The 14,153-nt window shown below is 37.6% G+C and overlaps 1 protein-coding gene and 1 long non-coding RNA gene across 11 annotated transcripts in view; one reads left to right on the top strand and one right to left on the bottom strand.

The window, feature by feature from the left end:
• Window positions 1-14,153, bottom strand: part of PKP4 (plakophilin 4) — a 232,853-nt gene that overhangs the window by 166,599 nt on the left and 52,101 nt on the right. The gene's annotated exons all lie outside the window — the stretch shown is intronic.
• Window positions 1-14,153, top strand: part of LOC125754461 (uncharacterized) — a 52,838-nt gene that overhangs the window by 1,123 nt on the left and 37,562 nt on the right. The gene's annotated exons all lie outside the window — the stretch shown is intronic.

Genomic DNA, 14,153 nt, shown 5'->3' with positions numbered 1-14,153 from the left:
TCTCTCTTTTGCATTAGTGTTTTGAACTATAACATATCTCATGACTTCATTTTCAACACTCAGAAAATGCTATGGATGACTAAGGACAACCATTTCAAAATGCACAAATATTCAAATTTGATTTAAACTAAGATATTAATAATATAGGATAATAAATATTTTTGAATAAGCATTAGATGAACAAAATACTCTAACAATAAACAGAAAAAAAATCACTGAGCATCCTATGTAACAAAGACAAGTTTCTTTGCTTTACTTATAACAAAACTGGAACTATAGAAGAATGAGGTACTGGGAAATCAGGAATATGCTTCAGAAGTTAAACACCTTCAGGACCATATGGAATCTATTCTAGAATTCTAAAAGGAGTACTAGATGAACTTTTCACAGTTAGAGTTTTAAAATATCCTAGAAGTAAGAAGCATTTCTAAAATCTGCAACTCTTTAGGAAGCTTACAGATAGTTACATACTAAACTTCTAATCAGACAGTTCATCCAAAAAATTTAAACTTCTTGGCAAGAATTTGTTTAGAAGAGATATATATGCCAAACAGCATAGTAATTCTAGAGAATAAACTATATATAGCAGTTAAGTGTTTTGGCTTCTGGATTTATTTTTACAACCAAAAGATCAGTGCAAGATAACCTGATATAAAAAAAAATGCAAAAGGTGTAAATAGGCTTTTCAGAGGTGAGGATATCTAGATGGCCAAAACTAGACAACTAGTAACTAGAAAAATGCAAATCCATACTACAATGAGATATCAATGAAACAAACCTCAGAATGACAAAACATTTTTCAATACCAAATTTTGGTGAAGATATAGAACACTGGTAAATATCATAGGCTGCTGATCGGTATGTAAAGGAGCCATCACTTGGGAATACATTTTGACATCTACCTATACCTAGTTAAGCTCCTGATAAATATATTCTATAGGCCAGTAATTCCAGTCCCGATTAGAGACATTCCCGCACACAAACATCTGGAGAGTCACAGAAATAAGGTCATGGCAGCACTCTGTGGAAGCTCTGAAACACAAACAAGCTATATGACAATTAACAGTAAAATGGGTAAATAAATTGTGCAGTCACACATCGTGTTTCATCCATAACAACACAAGTAAACAACAGCACTATACAACAAGAATGACTCTCACAAGAATATTGTTGAATAAAGGAAGTCACAAAAGAATACAAACAGTAGAATTCCAGGTCAGTAAAGTTTAAAAAATAGGCAAGATAAAACTTTATTAAGGATGCATTTGTAGGCACCAGGGAAATGACTATTAAAGTCATTTAATAGTCATTAAAAAAAAAAGTCAGAGGAGTGTCAGAGGAGTGGTTACTTCTACAAGGAGTAGAATCTCCTCTGTGGGGAGATTTCAGAGGGGACACTAAGAACTTTTGGAGTGCTGGACTGGTATGGGTAATTATCAATGGATATTTTTGGTTTTTAATGTTTTTTAGCTGTATATGCATTTTTTGCACTCTTCTATAGTTTTTCTCATGAAAAAGGAAAAATATAAATGCAGAACATGATAAATTCTTTTTTTTTTAAGATTTTATTTATTTATTCATGAGAGACACAGAGCGAGAGAGAGAGGCAGAGACACAGGCAGAGGGAGAAGCAGGCTCCATGCAGGGAGCCCAATGTGGGACTCGACCCCGGGACTCCAGGATCATGCCCTGGACCAAAGGCAGGTGCTAAACAGCTGAACCACCCAGGGATCCCCGATAAATTATTATTAGATGTGATCTATAAATAGAAAAACTTGAGTATTTATAAATAGGATGCAATAGTGTATAACAGCTTAAATACTATGGTTTACTTCTGGTTATAAAACTACACTAAAAAAACCTACACTAAATTTTATAACTCATAAGTGTCTTGAAGGTATTTATTTCAATAAAAAAGGGGCTTACATCACAAAATAAAATATCTGCAACCCCATTTACCATTCACTAATAGTTTCTGAGAACAAAACCCACAGTTAATATGTAACATCAGGGTCAACTCTGTTCATACCTATAGGCAGCAGTTCACATTGTATTCTATATGAATGATGCTCCTTGGAGTGTGCAAAGTGTGGACATGGTTCCTGTAACATAGGGAAACACTGAAAAACTGTTAATAAATCCCAAAAGTATCTTATTTGTTACAAACAGCAAAGAAGGAGAAATGGAAATCTCTTTTTGGAAAGTTCTACAGGCTCACCTTGTAGGATCTGGGATTGGTTACAACACACAGATGAGGAAAAAGGAGAAGCCTGGAATGTTAAGAGTTAATAAAAAGAGGGATGCCTGAGTGGCTCAGTGGTTGAGTGTCTGTCTTTGGCTCAGGTCTTGATCCCAGGGTCCAGGGATCAAGTCTTGCATCATGCTCCCTGTGGGGAGCCTGCTTCTCCCTCTGTTCCTCCCTCTGCCTATGTCTCTGCCTCTCTGTGTCTCTCATAAATAAATAAATAAAATCCTTAAAAAAGAATAAAGCTGAGGTGTGATGACTGGATCAAAAGGCATGATGAGCACACATTTCTTCTCTTTTCCAACTCAAAACACCACAAAATTACAGAAAAGGCATTTTTCAAGATAAGAAAATCAGTCTAGAAATTTAGAAAATGGCTTTAGTGTGAAGTCAGAAAAATAAGACTGTAAACCTATGGTAAAAAACCATAGCACCAAAAAAACAAAAAACAAAAAAACAACAAAAAAACCCCCATAGTACCAAACAGAAGAGGGCCTGCTTTGGAGCACACGGGGCGGGGGCAGGATGCAGGCTCAGGCTACTCAGATACCAGATTCTAGGTTCTTCAGTCAGGGTCAAGATCAGATGATCAAGAGTAGAACTAGTGCAGCTGGCTGGTCTGCCCTTGTCCTGTACATGTTCAAACAGTTGCTACAGGCAAAGAAGTCGATCCAGAAAGAGTAGGGCCCTGGTCAACTACTGATGTCTGAAAGGGACTGATTCTCTAAGCAAGAAAAGTGGAGTATGTAGAAATAACATTAGACGAAGCTTTACTTATTTATTTATTGCGGGGGTGGGGTGCAGTGGGAAAGGGAGAGAGAATCTTTTTTTTTTTTTTTTCTAAAGATTTTATTTATTCATTCATGAGAGACACAGAGAGAGAGAGAGAGAGGCAGAGACACACGCAGAGGGAGAAGCAGGCTCCATGCAAGAAGCCTGATGTGGGACTCAATCCCTGGACCAGGATCATGCCCTGGGGTGAAGGCAGACGCTCAACAGCTGAGTCACCCAGGTGTCCCAAGAAGAGAGAATCTTAAGCAGGCTCCACAATTGGGCTCGATCTCACAATCCTCAGATAATGACCTGAGTTGAAATCAAGAGCTGGACACTTAACTGACCGAGCCACCCAGGTGCCCCTGAACAATGCTGTTTTTAAATTGAAAGCTGTGTGCATGAAGGAGAAACAGCCAGAGACCTTGAAATAAAAAAGTTATGACATAAATAAAAAATCTCAATCAATGAAATAAATAGCAGAACAATTTTTTTTCTATAAAGAATATTTCTGGGGTGCCTTGGTGGCTCAGTTAGGCGTAGGACTCTTGGTTTCAGTTCAGGTTGTAAGATCAAGACCTGAATAGAGTCCACTTGAGTTTCTCTCTCCCTCTCCCTCTTCCCCTAAAGCATGAGCAGGTGCAAGCAGGTGCAAACAGGTGCATTCTCTCTCTCTAAAATAAATAAATAATTTTTTTTTTTTAAAGAGTATTTCATAAGAGGGGTGCCTGACTGGCTCAGTCTATTGAGCATGTGACTCTTAATCTTGGGGTTGTGAGTTGAGTCCCAAGTGGGTGGAAGGATTACTTTAGAAAAAAGGTATTGCATAAGAATGATCAAAATAATTCAAAAATTTAAAAAAGATGAAAAAGGTAAAAGACATTTGGAGACTTGAGACTAGTCCAAGGTTATGTTTATCTACTAGTAATAGTACTGGTACTAGGGAAAGTTTGGCTTCAACAATCTTTAAAAGAAGTTCTGCAACCAAATAACATATATAATAGAAGGATTAGAACACAACAAACAGTGCTAAGCAAGTAATTCAGACAAATGAAGATTAAAGTCTAAATAAACTCCCCATGATATCAACATGAGAGGGGTGAGAAGCTGAAGAAAATCAAATTGTACTGATGTTCTTATTTAACCTAGTGAGAAGAAACACATAGCAGGTGAGTGTGCCTTTGCTGCTCCCCTAAGGAAGAGGAAGAACCACTGCTCAACACTTGAATGTGGGGCTGGCCTCCTGGGACTCACAAAATGTGGCCAATGTAGATCTTGTGCAACCTTTGAGGTTTAAAAGACCTTGCAGCTTCTTCTGGAATCTTGAAATCACTATGCTGTGAAAGAGCTCAGGATTAAGAGATGCCATGGAGACAGAGGCTCAGCACTCCCAGCCCTTATGGCCAATACCTGAGAACATGTAACCCAGGTCATCTTGGAAAGCCTTGCCCTGACCAAGTCTCCAGCTTACTGCATGAGTGAGCCCAGGCAAGATCAGCAGAAGAACCTCCCTGCCAACCAAGACTTGTGAGAAATTTAAAAAAACCATTGTCTAAGCCACAGAGATTTAAGATGACTTGTTATTACATGATGAGCAAGTGAAACTAATACAGCCATTAATGAGGGCAGGGGAAAATATTTAACTTACATTATTTTTAAGAATCATAAGATTAAAAAATTAAAATTTTCATGCCGAATTATAAGATATAATTTAAAGTATTACTGATCTTCCATTTATTATGTACTACACTATAAGCTAGATGTTATTGACGAGTTTAATGATGAGTAAGACCCTGACCTCCAATCCAATTTACAGCATAAAAGGGAAGACAAATGAAAAAGCAATTACAATAAAATGCAGCTTGAGATCAAGAAGGCAGTAAGAGCTCGAACATGGAAGGCAGGTGTTCAAAGTAGGGTTTCGAAAGGCATGAATAAATGGGGACACTATTCCAGGTGCAGCAGGACCCATGTGGGGAAAAGCCCACCTATAATGTATTAATTAATTTTATTAAGCTTTTATTTACATTTAAAACTTTGCTTTAGGTCCAATAGATTTCTCAAAAACCTCCCTAGACTATTGTTTCACATCATTTGCAATTAAGAATATTTAAGCCATATCAAATCTCAAGCTGTTTAAATAAAAGATTTGTTTTTATCATTAGTTTTTCATATCAAATGCTAGCATTAACAAAGATTAGAAACTAATGAAATCACTAACAGTACATATGAGAATTCAGAAATATGGTAATTTATAAGTGAATTACTAGAGGCAATAAAAATAATGTAAAATTGTTTAATTAAGGACTTGGGCATTTAATAATATTTATAAGGTCTATTAAAAATAAAAAGTATACAACCTAGTAACAATCTGCTATCTTATGCAGTGGTTGTGTTTTTAGTTCATTATATTGATTTTTCTTTTTACATGGACTAGCTAAATGACTTTTCAGTGTCTTGGGATTTATACTAAGCTGTCTAGCTGATAATAATCTAGTTCTGTATTAGATTTCTTAGAAGTTCTGCATTAGACTTCTATTTAAATTATACATTCATTTGTAATTTGAAAGATTCCATTTAAAATTTAAAATTCTCAAAAGTATGCTGCCTAGATAATTTCTAGTATGTCAAAAACAAGGTTCCTATGATTATACATGTGGGAAATACTACAGAGCCTGCTTCCTCTTGAAGATCCCTAAAAACCTTGTGTTCTAACAGGTGATCTGTGGACCAGTTACACTGCCTAATGGCAGCCCATTAGAGCTTGTAAGAAATGCAGAATTTTAGGCCCTGAGACCTACTGAATCAGAATCTTCCTATGAATAAGATCCCTACTATACATACCTTCAAGTTTAAGCAATAGTATAGAGCCATTTAAAAACTCTGAGAAATCTTAAAGTAAATGAACCTGTTTAATCTCATCTTAGTATCGCATATTTGTTTGACCCCTACGCTTTTTAAGGGTCACCTATTAATACTTTGAGAACTTCCACAATAATCATTATTAATGGGCAAATGTAGCTAAAAAGAGGTATTGCTCCAACCTTTACAATTAAAATTGGGCTCTCCCCAGCTTTTCCAGTAATGTCAGTTTATTAAAAGAAAAACATTCATTAAGTACTCTTAAGAAAATGAGAAAGAAAAAATTTAAGTCTTTTTAATAAAGATTCCTGCCAACAAAATTAACCACAAAATTGTGTTTTGGCTGTAAGTTGGGTACCAGTTTCTTGGAAAACTTAGTTTCTAAATGAAGGAATAAATGATTTTCCAGAAAAAGAACCTGGCCCACTCCAGGCCAGGTGTGACTTTTAATTATATTTTTAATGCTTGCCTCATGAATACTTACATGGAAACAGAATGTATACTGGTACTTTGGTTGTAGAGATCAACTCTCCATCTAGGTTATAACAATTTGCTTAAGGTGTCCAGTTTGGGACAGATGTTAATCTATAAGATTTCTCACTGAAAGCCCAGATGAGAAAGAAAAGCTGATAGTTTTGAATGAGAGTCTCAAAAAATACTGATTTTATACATGTTTAAAGTCACTTTTAATAATGCTGATTTAAGCAATGATGCATCTAATGATTTCCAACTTTGTAAGCAGCTCTTTAGTGTAAAAGGGAAAATTTTAGGCATCCAAAATAAAGTACAGGAGATTAATAATTATACTTATAAACAATCCTTTCTTTCTGTCCCTGTCTTCAGCAACTTGAAGTTAGAAAACTGATAATTATCTTTTAGTCTCATTTATTCAGTTTAGATTCTGTATGTTTAATGCCGTAGTTTGTTTCCAAGAAGACAAACACATTTTCACACTTAACATCTCCAAACATCTTTCTGAAGAAAGCATAGGAAAAAATACCAACCATTACAAAGTTTCTAGAATTTTGTTGATTACAGATGGCGCATCAGTGAACCACTGTTCTGAATCAGTGTTCTATATCCCTCAACCATGCACTCTAAGTTCAGTGAGAGCAGGGGCTATTTTCATCTGGATCAACACTGTATTCTCAGCGCCTGAAACATAGTACGTGTTCAACAGTTTGTTCAGTGAAAGAATTAAACAGAGGGAAAGAGGGTTGCCTGGGTAGCTCAGGGGTGGGACGCTTGGGTGGCTCAGTGGTTGAGCATCTGTCTTCAGCTCAGGGCATGATCCTGGGTCCAGGGATCGAGTCCCACATCAATCTCCTTGCAAGGAGCCTGCTTCTCCCTCTAGGTCTCTGCCTCTCTCTGTGTGTCTTTCACAAATAAATAAATACATTCTTAAAAAAAAAATAGAGGGAAAGAGTGGCAGCATATTGTGTTCCCATTGAAGTAACATTTACATGCTAGGTAGTGTTAGATTTCAGAACCATCAAGATGCTGAAGGAGCTCACAGTCTAGCAGGAAAGAAAGGAATAAAAACAGTGTGATGAACGAAATGACTCCAACAGTAAAGATGCATAAAAGGTCCACCAGTAGGAGGATCATCGGGGAAGATGACAGTTACTGTAGAGACAGAGAGGTAGAAAACAGCCCAATGTGCTGTGTGCAGAGAATGCTGATGGTCTAACCTGGGGGGTGGAGAAAACAGGGGAGAAAATTCTGGAGATGAGAAGATGAAGGAACCACGAAGGCAGGGAAGAGATGCACTCTGCACCAGCGAAGGTGGGAATATAACCTGGACTCAGATACCAAGGAGGAGGAGCAGCAGAAGAGAGTAGAAGCTAGATGGTGTCAACTTGTAGTAGTGGGAAAACATCTGGAAAGCCCCGTGAGGAGCTAGAAAGCAACTGCGGGGAATGGAGCAACTTCACCAAAGAAGACTTCAAGAAGAACATATGCCAAAAAAAAAAGAAGAAAAGAAGAAGAAGAAGAAGAAGGAGAAGAAAGAAGAAGAAGAAGAAGAACAACACTACCCCACCACCACCACCACCACCACCACATGCCATGCAGGACCTGTAAGGGAAAACAAGTCTTCTTTCCATAATGTGCCCAAGTCTCTGGGAATACAATGATAAATGTAATCCTGGGAAAACTTGTCCTTCATTGTCCAGGTGATCTGTTTAAGGAGACTACAAAGAAGTCCTCGAGTATCACTATCCTCTTGGCTTCAATATCCTCACAGGGCACACTTAGATGCTACAGGGAGATGATCCTCAAAATCTAGAGAGAAAGAAAATAGAGCCGCTCCCAGGAGATTTAGAAAACTCAATAAAATAAGGGTAAGATTAGATATGGGCAGAAATAAACTAAGAATCAGTAAATTCATTTTTCTAAATAACTTTATAAAATAATCAAGGAAAGGATCCTAACATCCGGCCCAGAATGAGAATGTGATTGTGACCCATCATGTGTTATTACCATCAAAACTGGAGAAGGGAACAGTCATTATGAATCCCAGGAAGGGAAAACCTAGATCCTGGCTCTGCCTGGGGAAGTGAAAAATATGAGCTCTTCTATATCTATGAGGGACAACAGTCCTGAAATGAATTCTCTCTTGAAACTCTCTTTCCACCCAGAAACCCTGATGGCCAGAAGAAAGTCTGTCTGGTAAACATGGACATTTTCATAATTATGAATTAACAAATTAGCACTCTGGTTTATATTTAGTCTTCCTTCTTAGAACCAAAAAAACTGAGGCCAGGCTCAGGACTACAGTGACTTCAAAGCTCTGGTGTGATTTAGGGGAAGCCTCATTTCTACCACTATCTCATTCTCTCTAGACAACAATCTAGCTGACTAGTGACTCGTTATAATTCAGAAATTTAAGAAAGGGTGACACAAAACTCACATAAATAAAAAGGTTAGTCACCATGAGTAATATACATCTGTTAGTCACTCTACAACAGGATGAAAACAGCTATGTACTTACAGAGCTGCCTAGGAATGTTTTCCATGCCAACTGTTCCACAAATCTCTACCACTGCTGTGCATTTGCAATGCCTATGCATTGCAACTCCAACATATGCATGTTAATTAAACTAGATTCTTTCAACATTCATTAGTTTAAGTCAACTTTTGCAGAAGCTTACCTTAATTCTGAGATATCATTTATGTCTAGTAATCTGTTTTAAAATTTGCTTTAAAAGAAGTGCATTATTTGAAGGGCAAACAATTTTAAAACAAGAACCAGGATAATATGACTCAGTATTCCACACATATCTAGAAAGCACCTAGGCAATTATGTCTGTTTTATACATTTTAAAATAAAGCCTATCATTAGAATTCACAGTGTTTTGTGTTTTATAATTTATACCATACCATTTCTACTGGCTTTAATCCTACCCCCATTTTTATGACTATAAAAATTTTTATGTTTTATTCAGGATTTTTGAAACACTCAGTGGGGCTGATTCAGAGTAGGTATCTATTATTGGCTAGCTTGTGTTTACATATTCTCCTATTTCATGTGTAAAATTTAAATGGTGTGTCTTAGTCACAGGAAAGGTAAGTAAGTGTTCTGGTTTGAAAACTTGAACAAATATAAAACTGCAATGGAAGTTTCACTTTGAAAATGTCTTCCTAACTGGTTTCAGTGTGTCTGTCTTCCTCACGTCTCACTATCAGATTTCCAGAAGGAAATTCAATCGGGTGACACAGTTAACTGAGCAAATGTTATTCATCAGATAAATAATACATTAAATTGTTCAAAGTTACATCAAATTCTTCAACTTGCTAATTTCTTCCAAACATTTATTTGTTTGGAGGTACTGGTAAGTTTTAGCATTCAAATCAAATTGTGTATCTTAACCGAAAAGTATACTTTTGATCAACCTAATACAGTATGTGTGAGAAAAATAAAGACCTTCAATTTAAAGGATTTGAGAAAAGGTTCTGTGGGGCAGGTGACACAGCAGGACTCTAACATGGGTCTTACAGACCTTTGAATGTTCCTTCTCCCCTACATTTCTCTTAGGGCTCTCCTTCCTCAACTCACTGAGGCTTACAGATCTGGCTCCCAAGGGACAACAGGAATTGTGCTGGACCTTGAGGAATGAAGAACTCTAAGACAATGATGGGGCAGATATATCAGTACAGATCACTACAAAACTCAGAGGCCAGGGGATCCCTGGGTGGCTCAGCGGTTTCGTGCCTGCCTTTGGCCCAGGGCGCGATCCTGGAGTCTCGGGATCGAGTCCCGCATCGGGCTCCTGGCATGGAGCCTGCTTCTCCCTCTGCCTGTGTCTCTGCCTCCCCCCATGTCTATCATAAATAAATAAAAATAAATCTTAAAAAAAAAAAAAACTCAGAGGCCAAAGTTAGGTGGAAATTTGGAAGGGGGCCCTCTGTGTCTGCTTGTCCCCACACTGTGGGTATCCTTATTAACAGCAGCTCCTTCTCAACACATCCCTCTGTGGGTGAGGATTTCCAAGCCTTCAACTCAGCCCTCCTGCCTCCCCCTCCCCAGCAGAGGTCCAGTCCTGTTTCTTGCTGCTTCCAGAACACAGCCCCTCCACCTCTGTCCTTATAACTCCACAAGCAAGTGTAAACCAAGCTCCCTGCCTCTGCTTCACCGAACCATTTCTTCCTCCTGCACACATACTTTGTAAGTGCCTCACCCTTAAGAAGGCATTCCTTAATGTGTTCTGCAACTGTTTTTTTTTTTTTTTGGATGACTCATCTCTCTAGTCCAACTAATCTAGTTAGAGTCTTAACAACACACAGTGCTCATTTTCACCCACTTGTATCTGTTCCTTAAAATGCCCTCACCTATTTAGAGTTAAGTGTATATATATCTGTATTTTCTCTGGTACGTAGTATGTGTGCTGGGGCACTGCATACAATGCCTCCTGACAGAACTGGTTTTACTATGTGAGGAGTTGAAAACAGAAACTGGCTTGTACTACTGCACTTGCAGAAAAATGTTTAATAAATTAGATGGCTCCTATTCAAAGCAAAAGAACCCCTGAACAATGAACTTCCTTAAAGAAGTTCTTTGTTCAGTAGCTGGCACTAAAAATGTCAAAACGAATCAGATTTCATTTTCTATCTTCCTAGTTAGGTAACTTGTTTCTTTTTAGGTGAGAGTTTTGACTTCCTTAAAGGAAGAATTTAGGAAGAATAACCACAACTCAAGAATGCTACATTCCACTAGCAGGAGATAACTCATCCCGTGTCACGATGTGTTCACTCTGGTATTTCTTAATTCTGATCCCTGCAATAATCTAGAAAGCTGTTATCAAAGTCCTGATGTCTCCATATACTAAAACATTACCTGTTCAGATTAAATGGGCAGGAAAATGAAATAATTAGATTATTCCATATTATAAAAACATGTTTCTTATTGCCACTATTAAAAATAAAGGTATCTGTGCCCTGATTTAATGAGCGGACCAAAGCAGCATTTAGTGATACTAAAACAATGTGACAGGATGCCTCAAAGAGGAACTATATCTACATCTCTTAAAATTTTACTTTTTTTTTTGCTTAATATTTCATTTTTTCAGAATGTAAAGGTAACTTTAGTTTATCAAACTGATCACAAATTCAGAATCTAAATTAATGTGACATAACCAAGTCTCAAAACATAAGCATTTTGAATTTAAAATACTGTGTCCTAGATGCATTTTAATGTCATTTTAATTTGGGGGGTAGGGGTAGCAGGAAGACTTGCTTTTATTAATCTGAAGATCATAAATAGTGATTTGAAGTTCACTGACAGGTTGACAGGGATATGCTCATATTTCTTTTAGATACTGCAGAGAACCTACCTAATGCCCTCTGAAAAGTAGAACATTCACCAATAAAGTATGGCATTACCGAGTATAAATAAATAATGATTGATAAATATTTAGAACCTTGGCAGTGCAAAGAAGACCACATGTTAGATGACTTTCCACAGCCACCCCAGAATCTCTCTACAATTAAGGTAATAGTGTGAATATAAAATTTTGATGTCCAATCAGCCTAGCAGGAGTATAATGGCTGTGTCAAAAATACCATCTGTCTAAATGGAAGCACATACCCTCACAACCTGTAAGAATTACAGCAACATATATAAGTTTGAACATCAGAGGTATTATGATAAATTAGACATTTAATTTAACGTTTGATGAAGATGGAGCAAGCTGTCACTTTGATGGAGTAGAAAAAGACACTGAAAAGGCAATCTGCTTATCTTATAGCCTAACAATTCTCTCTTCTTTCTAAGTCACTACTACTACTCTGAAAGTAGCAGATCTCTCACTATCAATTTCCTACCTATATATCAATTGTAAACTATTAAAACACATGCAAGAACTGTCAGTGGGAGTTGGAAGTGCCTAGGACTTGAAGTGGTTTCTAATCTTCTCTCACTGGCATCTTCATTTCTGTTTTCCGTGTTTTCAATGGAATGTCTAAGGGACAGAGTACTCTTTGGGTGGGGAAATGCACATGTCTATGAAAGGAGAAAGGCAGCAGGCACCTTGTAGTAGAGCCACAATGAGCAGAGGTGAAGAAAGTCCACTACTGGGGATGGATCCAGGAATTTTTAAATCATGGACAAAAGATCACCACGGAGAGCACTGTGTTCACATTACCCTGCATTCAACTGGCAATAAAGATTGAGAGAGCTTTTTCAAGTAGTAGCCTAAGAAATTCCGTGACCCTAAGCATCACTTTCTTATCGATTGCTTAATACATTTCCTCTGCTCTTTTGGTATCTGTGAAAAAAACAAAAGAAGTTTGAGCAAGACATCAACATTAACTTTAATAATCTGATGGTCACAAAAGAACTGAAAAACAAGGACGCCTGAGTGGCTCAGCAGTTGAGCATCTGCCTTTGACACAGGGCGTGATCCTGCAGTCCCGGGATCTGGGATCCAGTTCCACATTAGGCTCCCTGCAGGGAGCTTGCTTCTTCCTCTGCCTGTGTCTCTGCCTCTCTCCATGTCGTTCATGAATAAATAAAATCTTGAAAAAACAAACAAACTGAAAATCAGTGTTTACTGTCAAGAAGCCCAAAGTCTGTCCTATCAAGGCCTGCAATTTACCTTTTGAAGAAAGTGGAGTTTTTCAAATGGAGTAAGACAGGCAAGAGATAGAGCTGGGAAAGCATCAGATGAAACACAACTGAGAGTCGGCTGGGACAGTCTCACATTGCCATAACTGAGTCCCAGTCTCACAGACCTCTGTAGAGCTTCACCACTGTGATATCTAAACCAGCTGGCTTTCAATTTACTGTTGACTAACAGCTGCCAGGAACAGCTACTGAAATTACATCACAACAAAGCCACTACGTTAACAACATGAAGTCATCTTTGTACCTTCACAGTTGTCAGTCACATGGAAAGAAACACTGAGAAATACACAGGTCTCTCTCTAGACTTGAATTCATTATTCCGATTCAGTATGTCATACCAATCATTTATGGATCAACATATGTGCACCACTGCAAAATATATGTCATGAGAAACGTACAAAATATGAAAACGTCCAAGTGACTGGCATGTCATCTCGGCTTTCAAAGCAAAACCAAGTACAAAACAGCCTATGGCTGGATGGAATAGGCTTTAGGTTGACCAGGGGAATCACTGACCATTTCTCACCTCTGACTTTCTGTAATTCTGTACTGTCAACCAAGAGAGACAAAGTAGCAACAGCAACTCCCAAGACCAGGTCTTCAAAAGTGAGTGCAACCATGAAGAAAACCATTAACTAAATATGGTTCTTTTGGAAACCACTTAGCCATTCTTTTATTAACCGCTTTTGATTTATCTTCCCTAGCCAAAATATTTTTACCAGCGTTGGCTGGCCCATCCATCCTAAGAGTATACAAGGCGAAATTATATCTACAGGAATTTCTTGGCAACAGTTCATAAAAGCATTTTAGTCAGACAGAACAGGGGAAAGTTCCACTCTAATGTTTCTTTCCTATTCTCTTCAGATAATTATAATATTCTAATTTATAAAATTTTACTAATAGTGAAAAAATAGACATAAGTATAAATTTTGAAGAGATAATTATGTCGAATCGATCAGATTTCAAAAATCACAAAATAGTATTAAACAGAGTAGCAACAAACTCTAAGGAAGCCATTTAACCAAATACAAGATTAGTCAAGAAGCACTTTGGTCAGAAATGCTGGAGATCACCAACAGACACCAAACACTGGGGCTAACTTCTGTGGTAGCAACTTATACTTGAGGACTAATAAAAACAGCCTCATACAAC

This window comes from Canis lupus, chromosome 36 (assembly GCF_003254725.2).
Source record: "Canis lupus dingo isolate Sandy chromosome 36, ASM325472v2, whole genome shotgun sequence".
NCBI lineage: Eukaryota > Metazoa > Chordata > Mammalia > Carnivora > Canidae > Canis > Canis lupus.
Note: the sequence above shows the minus strand (reverse complement) of the source record. Positions and strands in the feature narration are given on the sequence as shown.